Source organism: Mustela nivalis, assembly GCF_964662115.1.
Source record: "Mustela nivalis genome assembly, chromosome: 19".
Lineage (NCBI taxonomy): Eukaryota > Metazoa > Chordata > Mammalia > Carnivora > Mustelidae > Mustela > Mustela nivalis.
Window position 1 is genome coordinate 19,931,492 of NC_139038.1, and position 9,327 is coordinate 19,940,818.

General features: G+C 56.2%; 1 pseudogene across 1 annotated transcript; it reads right to left on the reverse strand.

The window, feature by feature from the left end:
• Positions 1-3,477: 3,477 nt before the first annotated feature.
• LOC309854248 (thyroid receptor-interacting protein 11 pseudogene) lies at positions 3,478-8,089 on the reverse strand (annotated as a pseudogene). The gene is made up of 2 exons: positions 7,984-8,089; positions 3,478-7,529 (listed from the first exon to the last, which is right to left on the reverse strand). The product of its transcript is annotated as a thyroid receptor-interacting protein 11 pseudogene (transcript).
• Positions 8,090-9,327: the final 1,238 nt, after the last annotated feature.

The following is a 9,327-nucleotide window of genomic DNA, read 5'->3' on the forward strand; positions in this document are numbered from 1 at the left end:
TTCCTGCTTTGACATCTCGGGCCTTGCTGACTTTGGAGGGACTTTCCCTGGCAGGCTTACTTAATTCCTAGAGATGGTCCGCAGCTTGCCTACAGGCAGAGCGTTCACATGTAAAGCAACCAATTTGGAGCCTTTACCCCCAACCACCTCTTTTAAGAAACTCTCACTCTGGGCCACTATCCCCTGCCCTGATCACCCCAGGGGCAGGGACAGACTACTCCAGACAGACACCACTGTGTCCCGGAACCCACTGACATGACACCGACTAGGCAGTCTTAAATGTGCTTAGCCGGATTCACCTGCCCCTTGCCATGGAAACCCCAGTAAAGGGTCTTGCCCGTGTCGTCTGTCCCTTCACTCCCTCTTTCTCCTGACCGCCCCTGGTGCTTCCCTGGGTGGCCCTCCATGGCTCTCAGGACCTCCTCTCTCGGGATCAGGGAGTCGATGAACGCTTCTTGCGTTGGGAGAGTTCCTTGTGTATCTGCTTGTCTTACCGTCCCTGATAAAATAAACCCCTGTACCCTGAAAACACCGGAGACACCTGGGGGGCTCAGTGGGTTGAGCTTTTGGCTCAGGTCAGGCTCTCAGGGTCATGGGCTAGGGTCCCATGTCGGGCTGTGTGCTCAGGGTGGAGTCCGCTTGGGATTTTCTCCGCCTCTGCCTTTCTGTCCCTGCCACCACCCCGGGCCCCGGCTCCTTTGCTAGCTTTTGCTCTTGCTTTCTCTTTGAGGTTAAGTCGTTGAAAAAGCCATGAGGGAGCCCCACAGATTTAACGATGGTGAATATTTTGCTCTAATACATTTGGCCAGTATGTTCTGTTCAGTGCCTCTCGGTCGCATGTGCCTTGACCTTGAAGGAGACAGGATTTACCTTGTTACGCGCGGGGCACCCAAACCGCTCTGCTCTAAAACAGGCAAACTTTGTGGGCAGGATCTTAGCGCATTCGTCTTTCTCCGGGAATACAGATGGGACATCACATCCAGGAGATCCTACTGTGAGGATATTTGTTGGGCACACTTGTTAAGGACCTGCAGGGGTGGCTCTGTCTGTCAGTCAAGGGTCTGCCTTGGGCCCAGATCCTGATCTCAGGGTCCTGGCAACAAGCCTTGCATCAGGCTCCCTGGTCAGCAGGAAGCCTGCTTCTCCCTCTCCCTCTGCCCCTACCAGCCCTTTGTCCTCTCTGTCTGTGTGTCTTTCTCTCTCTCGTGATCTGTCAAGTCCCTAAGTAAAATCCTTACAAAGAAAAAAGGACATACAAGTCCAACATCTTTCCGTACTTTTTGGGTACTGGAGGCAACATATTCCTTGTTTATCGGTTTTACAGAAACCCATTTCAGCTGTTCCTTGTTAACGAGCCCACGCAGAGGGGGGAGGGTCTCCCCTCAACAGAAGGCTCTCGGATCTGTGCAAGCAAAATTGACCTGTTGGGGGTGACTGGGTGGCTCAGTTGGTGAAGCGTCTGCCTTTGTCTCAGGTCCTGATCTCGGGATCCTGAGATGGAGCCTGGCAGGGGGTTCCCTGCCCTGCTCGGCGGGGAGCCCGCTTCTCCCTCTCCCTTTCACCCCCTTTTCCAGCCAGGGCGCTCTCTCAACTACAAAAACAAAAAGCTTGAGGAAAAAACCAGCTGTTCGTGCCCAGGTCAAAAGGCTGTAGCAGCCTCCTCTCCTGCTTCCTGGAGTCCCTGGACTCTCTGTCCATGCTATCTGTCAATCGTCCATGGGCTCCCAATGCAAGAAACGGCCCTCCTCGGCCCTGGTGAGAGACCATGAGAGCAGCAGTTGCTGGCCATGCACTGGGCTCTCCTGGAAACAGCATCTCTCACAGACTCTGAGCCTTCCTCTCCAGCTGTCCATTCTTCTCTGGGTCATGGGACACCCCCCCCCCCCCCACCACCACCACCACCAGCTGAATATAGTTCCCAAGGCCTTCCCGCTCCAGGCTGAAGCCCAAGTCTGCATATCCTACCTGCAGGTGGAGGTGGGGGCTTCTGTCCACAGTGCATTGCCAGATTCCATGGTGCCGGAGGACGTCCGCTCTTCCTTCTACCCCTTGGCCACCCAGCGATTCCCTTGGGATCAACTGCGTGAACATCAATGGAAGTTACTACATTTTGGATTTGATGACCACGTCTCCCTCCTGGTCACATGACAGCTTCACATCCTAGAGAAGCACCTGTCCTACGCCTTAAGAGTCTCAGCAGGAAATGGATGTCCATATATCAGAGTCCGTTCTGATGGAAAGCCTGAGGTGAAGGTTCAATAGGAAGTGTTGTCTTGGCATCCGGTAACTTTGGAGGGCCTCGGATGGCCTCACCCCAAGTTCCCTTCCCACTCTGCTCCCCCAGATCGGATCCCCTGGCCAACAAGCCCTCCTTAGCACGGGGACCAGGCACAGTTTCTTCCCAAGTAAGCTCCAGTTCCCTGACAGCCTGCGCCATGATCCAGCAAATGAAGATTTGAAGGGGCTTCTGAAGAAATGAACAAGGGAGTCGACCATGGACCTTCCAGTTACAAACCGCTTAAAGGATGATCAAGAGGAGCTACTTCTAGAACTTAGGGCAGAACCGTAAGCCGCTGGGTTTTCCATTTAAGAATAAGATGGAATTCATTCCCATTTCAAAAATGGTCTCTAAGGCAGAGTGATTTGGCGGGGTTGGGGGTGGGAAGCAAGTCAGAGAATAAGTAGTATACTCCTAAGCAGGCCAACCTACATAAGGCCCGAGAGAAATCAGGTTAGCCATAGCGTGCTTTTGCAGACAACAGAAAAGGAAATGATTTTTAAAAATTAGAAGATAAAAAATTAAGAGAAATGAGACTTACCTGGGAAAAGCAAACTTTTTTTTTTTTTTTTTTTTTTTAAACGTCCTCTTCATCGTGTACTTTTGTGCTAGTCACCTGGTTTCCCATACAAGGATTGTGTGGTCGTGTATCTGATACATTTGGAACACTGAAACAAGTTGATGTGTTCTCTGCATAAGGTATCCGTAGACGCTTGGCCCTTGTGTAAACCTTCCAGCATTACAGACCACAGCTTCCAAGGCCATCAGTGTCGACTGTCCTACGAACGTCACCACTGCTGTGGCATCTGGGTGGCTCAGTCTGTTAACTGTCTTTGGCTCATGTCATGATCCGGGGGTCCTAGGATCAGGTCACAGGTCAGGATCCCTGCTCCGGGGAGAGCCTGCTTCTGTCTCTCCCTCTGGTGCTCCCCCTGTACGTGTGCCCTCAATTTCTGTCGAAAAGATCAATAAGATCTTAAAACATAAAAAGGAAGTCACCGGTGTTTTCACTTTGGCGAATACTTCTGCAGTCATTGAGAGACCCCTTTTTTGTTAAGTCATAAAAGAAAGATGTTTCTTCAGCTGAAAGCAAAACCGTGAAACATTTGGCATTTTGAAAAAGAACATTAGGAGATAAGGTAGACACGCAGAGTGACTTGGGATGTTCAAAGCGTGGTGTCACTCTGGCTCACAATCGTCTATTTCTTTGAGAGGTCTTTGGCCGCCTTTCCAACCTTCTGGGCAGGTGATAGTATATGCGGCGTGTACACGGGTAAAGCGTCAGTGACAGCATTTAGAAGAAGGTGCTCCGATCCATCCATTTGCGGTCCAGGTGGATTAATAAGAGACACAGCTGTGGTGCGGGGCTTGACGTCCTTTTTTCCGGGTGTGGATGCCAGGGTAGCGTTCCGTCGTGATGGGCCTTGTTTCTTAGGCGGCTTTCCCCTTCCTCCTGAATCTGGGGGCTTCACGACACGAGCAGAGGGTTTTGGCGGTGGAAAAGCTGAATGAGATTCCGCTTCTAGAAACTGGACAAAAAGGTCTGAAAAGGAACGCTGGGCCACAGCTTGGTGATTTGGTTTCGCAGGGGTGTTGGGGGCGCTTCTGGATCCAGGCCCCCCAGTCCCCCCGCTGGGCACACCCGCGGGCTCCCGGCTGCGCAGCTGCCGCAGCTGGTCTTCTCGGATCCCCAGCGTGCTTGCCATCAAGCTCAACGCTTCCTGCCGTTCCGCATCCGCTGCCTGGAGAGCTCCCACGAAGAGTCTCCTTAGGAGGGCTTTGTCCGCCATTCCTTCGGACTGACTGACTAAGGTCATCAGTCTCCTCTGTGTGTCCTCCAGGATTTCCTGCTGGACCTCGTTCTGTTTCTTGAACTCTTGGAGTCGGTCCTCCTTCTCCTCCAAGTCGGCATTGGTTTGATGCAAACGTCCCTGTAAGGACTTCAGGTTTCCTTCTAGGGCGTCTGCCTTTTCCATCCATTCGGCCAGTTCCAGCTTCAGGCTCGCTAGGGTCTGATCACAGCGCCTTCCCTCTTCCTGGGAGGCGGCAAGCCGGAGCACAGCTTCCTCCTTCTGCTGGGTGACCACGTGCAGCTGCTCCCGCAGCGACTCTACCTGCAGCCTGGCTCCGTGGCTGGCCTTTTGCATGGCAGCGGAAGACCAAACGAGTTTTCCCTGCAAGACCGTCACTTCCTCTCTCAGCTGAGCCACTCGGTCCTCCGAGGCCAAAGCTTCCCGGCGACGAGAATCTTGGGCTTCTGCAGCGAGCTGCCGCCCTCTCTCCAGCTCCTGGGTGAGGCGCAGCTCTCTCTCTCGTAGCTGGTGAACCTCCTTCTGGAGGGCGCGGGCTTCCGTTTCTTTCTGTGTCAGTGCCAACACGACGTCATCTCTCTCCCGCTGACACGCAGCTGCCTTTTCCTGCGTGGACCGAACGGCGGCGGCGAGCCGGTTCAGTTCCCCGGTCTCGCCCTCCTCTTTCTCTCGCAGCAGTTGCTCCAAGGCCAGGGCCTTCTCTCTCATCGCAGCATGCTGGGATGCCTCCTCTCTCTGCGTCACTGACAGCAGCCGATTGGTCTCTTGCAACGCCCGATTCTCCATGTCCTGTTCTCTAGATCGTTCCACGATCTTGGCGTTTTCCTCTCTCAGGCGACACACGTCCATTTCGAAGTCTGCCACCCTCTCCTTCAGATTGGTGACCGCCTGCCTCAGCAGCTCGTTCTCACTCAGCTGGCCACAGAGCTTCTCCTGTAAGGAAAGCAGCTCCTCACTTTTCGCTTGGGTTCGGAGCTCCTGAGCCCGAAGGCAGTTTCGCAGAAGGGCCGGTTTCTCCGTCGGCCGTTCCGTGTGGGAATCGGCATCGCTGTGTTCCCGTGCTTTGCCTTCTCCTTCCCCCGTGGCAGCCCCCGAAGCAATCCATCTCTGCTGATCTTCCCGGAGGGTTCGGATCCTTGTCTCTTTTCCTCGCCCTGGTTTTCGGAGCTCTTCTACCTCCTCTCCGATCACCTGAGAGGCCTCACTCACGGGGTCAGATTTCACGGCCTTCCGGGAGTCGCTGGAGGTCTGGAGGAAAATCACACCAAGGTTCCCTAAAAGGAGGTCCTTGGCATTGCAGAGCTCCCCGATGCGGAGCTGCAGTTGGGCCAGTTCCTTCTCTAGCTCGTGGAAGTTTATTTCATGTCCCTGGTAAGTTGGGATCTGGTCCAGAGAGGCTGCCTGCGGTTTCAGAACGTTCTCGCTGTTGGGGCACGCCCACGCCTGCAGTTGTCGCAGATGTGTCTGAAGCTGGGGGGACTCCCGCTTCAGATTTTGGACGGTGGTCAGCACCTGCTCTTTCCACTCCTCCAGGATCTTCACTCGCTGTGTTAACGTGTCCCGTTCCTGGAGAAGCTGCTGGAACTGATGGATTCGACCTCCTCGAACCCCATGACCAGGGCTGGGTGTTTGCAGGATCCTCAGGAAGGTCTGGCATAGCTGACTCAACGCAGCCACCTCCAGGTCTTTTTCTCGAATCACGTGTGACAAGTCCCGAATCCTTTCTGTACACACCTCCTGGCCGCTGCTTTCCACTCTGGTGGACAGTTTTTGGTTTTCCTCTTGCGCCCTCTGGAGGTCCGCTTCCTTGGCAGCAAGTCGATGGGTCATTTCGTGATAGTCCCTTTCCAGATGGCTCTTCTCCCTCATCTTCTCGTTCAGGATGGCCAAGATCTGTTGGCTTTTCAAAGCACACTCTTGCAACTGCTGCTGAAGCTGTTCCACGTGCCTGTTCTGGCTGTGAGAAGCCTCCGAGATTCTGCTGGAAAGACCCTGAATCTCCACATCCTTTTGCTGGATGATCCGAGTGAGTTTCCCGATCTCCTCTCTGGAGAGCCGATCCACTTGCGCGGTCAGCCGGACGTTCTCTTCAGTGAGAAGCTTCGTCTCCGGGTCCTGTTCTTGGATCCCTTGGACTAACCTTTGAATTTCAGCTTGAGATGGATCACGCTCTTCACTTGCGTTCTCTCTGGGGAGAGGCTGGCTTGCTCGCACCTCCTCGTCCTCACAGGGTTCTCTCGGAATGTGCGGGCTTTTGTCGGGCACCTGGGCTCTCAGCTCTTCCAGCGTGACTTGCAGATTCCGAATCATCTCGTCTTTGGCTGCGAGGAGCTGAGCGCGTTCGGTGTTCATCTCCTCCTGCCGGTGTTGAAGACGGTCCACCTTCTCCTTCTGCTCCTGTAAGGACTGAAGCAGTGCTCTCTTCCCCTGCTGCTGGTTGTGAATGATCTTCTGTTGTTCTTGTATCTCCTCCTCGAGATCATCTTTTAACCTGTTGAGCTGAAAGACCTCACACTCGAGTTCTTCAATCTCCTCTAGGACTTTCGGGTCAACCAGAGGGACAGCGCGACTCTGTTGTGTGAGGCGCTCCGGGTCTTGGTCCACAGGAGGGTGTTGGTCGGTCGTGGATGGGAGACGCACGTCTTTGTCCTCCACGGATGCGGGTAAGACGTCATGGCTTCTGAAGGTTTCGGTCGACTGGCCGAGTTCCTCCTGAAGCTCTGGCCTCTCGCGGAGTTCCTTGATGTACTCCTCTTGCTCCCTGAGGCATTCTGTCAGTTGGTTCTGCTCCTCCAAAGCAAAGGACAGCAGTTCCTTCGTTTCCTGGTGCTCGGCGTCCATCTGCTCGATCCTCTCTTGGAGGTGTAGTATCTCCAGGTCTTTCTCCTGACCGAGTTTAACGGAATGGCCATTGTCTGCGGGTGACCATTCTCTGAGGCTTTGTTCCGTCTTGTGTTGGAAAAGCTTCTTTTCGGCCCGACACAGTTTGGCCACTAACCGTCCTTTCTCTATCTTTAAAGCCCTCACGGCGATGTTGTTCTTTAGGGAATCCTCGTTGTTGCGCAGAACGGATTCCTCCAGCTGATGGGTTGCGTCTTGGAGCTGACGAACCAACTTCTCCTTTTCTGCTCGGAGGTCGGAAGCAAGGTTGTTCAGACTGTCGTTGAGCCGCTGCATTTGTGTAAGCTGCTGCTTCAGCCTTCTGAGATCCATTTCCCTCTCCTCCAGAAGGTCACGGTTCACGTTCCCGGCAGCATCTCGGTTTTGCAGGTCTTGCACCTGTCGCTGGTAGTCCATCAGTTGTTTGCGGTGCCGGTCAGTGAGGTCGGCCAGCTTCTGCCGGTGGGTGTTTTGCAACACGGCCACTTCCAGCTGATGTTTGTCCATTTCCCGCATCTGCTTCTGCTGTAGGTCCCTGATGTGGCTCTTCAGTTTCCACACTGTTTCTGGGTCGATGGTATTTGGTCCCTGGGTGGAACACGGGCACAACATCTTCCAGTGAGTCACTTCAGCCTCCAGCGTTTCTGTCTCAGGGAGGCGTCTATTGATCTGTGTCTGGGATGAGATGACATCAGCCACATCCATGGCGTCCCCAGGGAAGGTCCCTTTCCCCAGCACATGTCTGTGAATATCAGAGATGTCCCTGGTCAAAGAGGTGTGGCTGCTGTCCACGGCCCCTAGGGTATGGCCTAGGCCACAGCCCAGCCCACCAGCCCAGGAGAACATCTGGCGGTCATACAACTGCCCTGGTCCGCGGTGAGAAAGCGTCCAGTCCAGCCGGACTACCCCGCCAAGTGTCACAGAACCCCTGCGTGCGCCAGGCTAAGAATCAAAAGCCAACCGCCATTGTTTCCAAGCAGCACCTCGCGCGCGCTCCCGCGCCCCCCCCCCCACCTCGCGCGCGCTCCCGCGCACCCGCGCTCCCGCGCTCCCGCAAGCCGCCTCCGCAGCCGCGGCCGGTCAGGTAGTTCCGAACAGCCAAGACCCTGGGGCCCCTCATCGCGGCAGCTCCCCACACCAGGCTTGGGCCCTTGCCCTCCTTCCCCTGCTTGGCTGGCTGTCCTGGGGCGGCCCCTCGTGCATGCTCCTGCCTGACTGCACCCAGGTGCCTGCCGCCAGAAAATGCACCTGGCCCTGGACGTCCCCCTAAGTGGGGTCGCAGTACACAAAGTGCGGCGGCATGAGCTTTCCACGCAGTAGCATCTCTTTCATTGAGGTGGAAAGTGCAGTCAGACGCATCCGTCCAGCGAGGAGAGGGGACCCGTGGTGCATTTCAGGGATGTCTACACCAGCGCAGACGACGGGCCTCACGGAGCCTTTGGGTATTGCCAGCCTCCAGAGACTCCAGAGGGTCCTGCCCCTCCTTGCCCCGTCAGCCCTGCAGGAACAGCTCCGCCCGCACCTTGGTTTGGCGGTTCCCGGGCCGGGCCGCCGCCTGCGCCGTGCCTCTGTGGCCTCCCGAGGCTGTGCGCCTAGACCAGGCGTGGGGTTGCGCCGGACGGTGGAGGTGCCCGGTGCCCGGTGGGCGGGTCCTCCGCTCTGCACAGAGTGGCCCAGGTGTGGGGCGGCAGAGGCCTGAGTCAGCCGGGCCTGGCGCTAGTGCACCGGTTTAGGAATCGCTTCTGCAGCTGCCCCGCCGGAGCCCCGCTGCCCCCTGCCGTCGCCATGGTGAAGCCGCAGCTGGCCAACCAGAGCCTGGCCGGGGAACGCGCCCGTTCCCTCCCGCCGCTGCGACTGCGCCGGCTGGGGCCTGGGCTCCCAACAGGAGGTTCTGGGCTGGCGGCTCTCTCGGTGGCGGCGTGCTCCCGTCCCCTGCCGCCACCACACAGCAGGCACAGGGGGTCCTGGCCCGGGACTGGGCCACGGCACACACTGGAGCCCGGGTCCGGACCGGTGCCGGAGTCCCAGAGCAGCCCTTTGGTGAGTCGGCCCTCGGAGACCCCCACCCCCACCCTGCGCGAGTCCTTGCCGCCCTTGGGGCCCTGGCCCCGCCCCTCATCGCCCTGGGGCACTGCCCCTGAGCCTTCCCCTGCCTTCCCCTATCTAGGGAACTTAACATAGAATAGAAATCTTGTATATATTTATGCTGGTGTCCTATAGATTGGTGCATGCATACATATTAGCCTTTCTGACCATTGTGCAATGGTCTCTCTTTGTGGTTTGGCTTTGTGTTTCCCTGACGCCCAGTGATCCGGAGCATTTTTTCATGTGTCTGTTGGCCATTTGAATGTCGTCTTT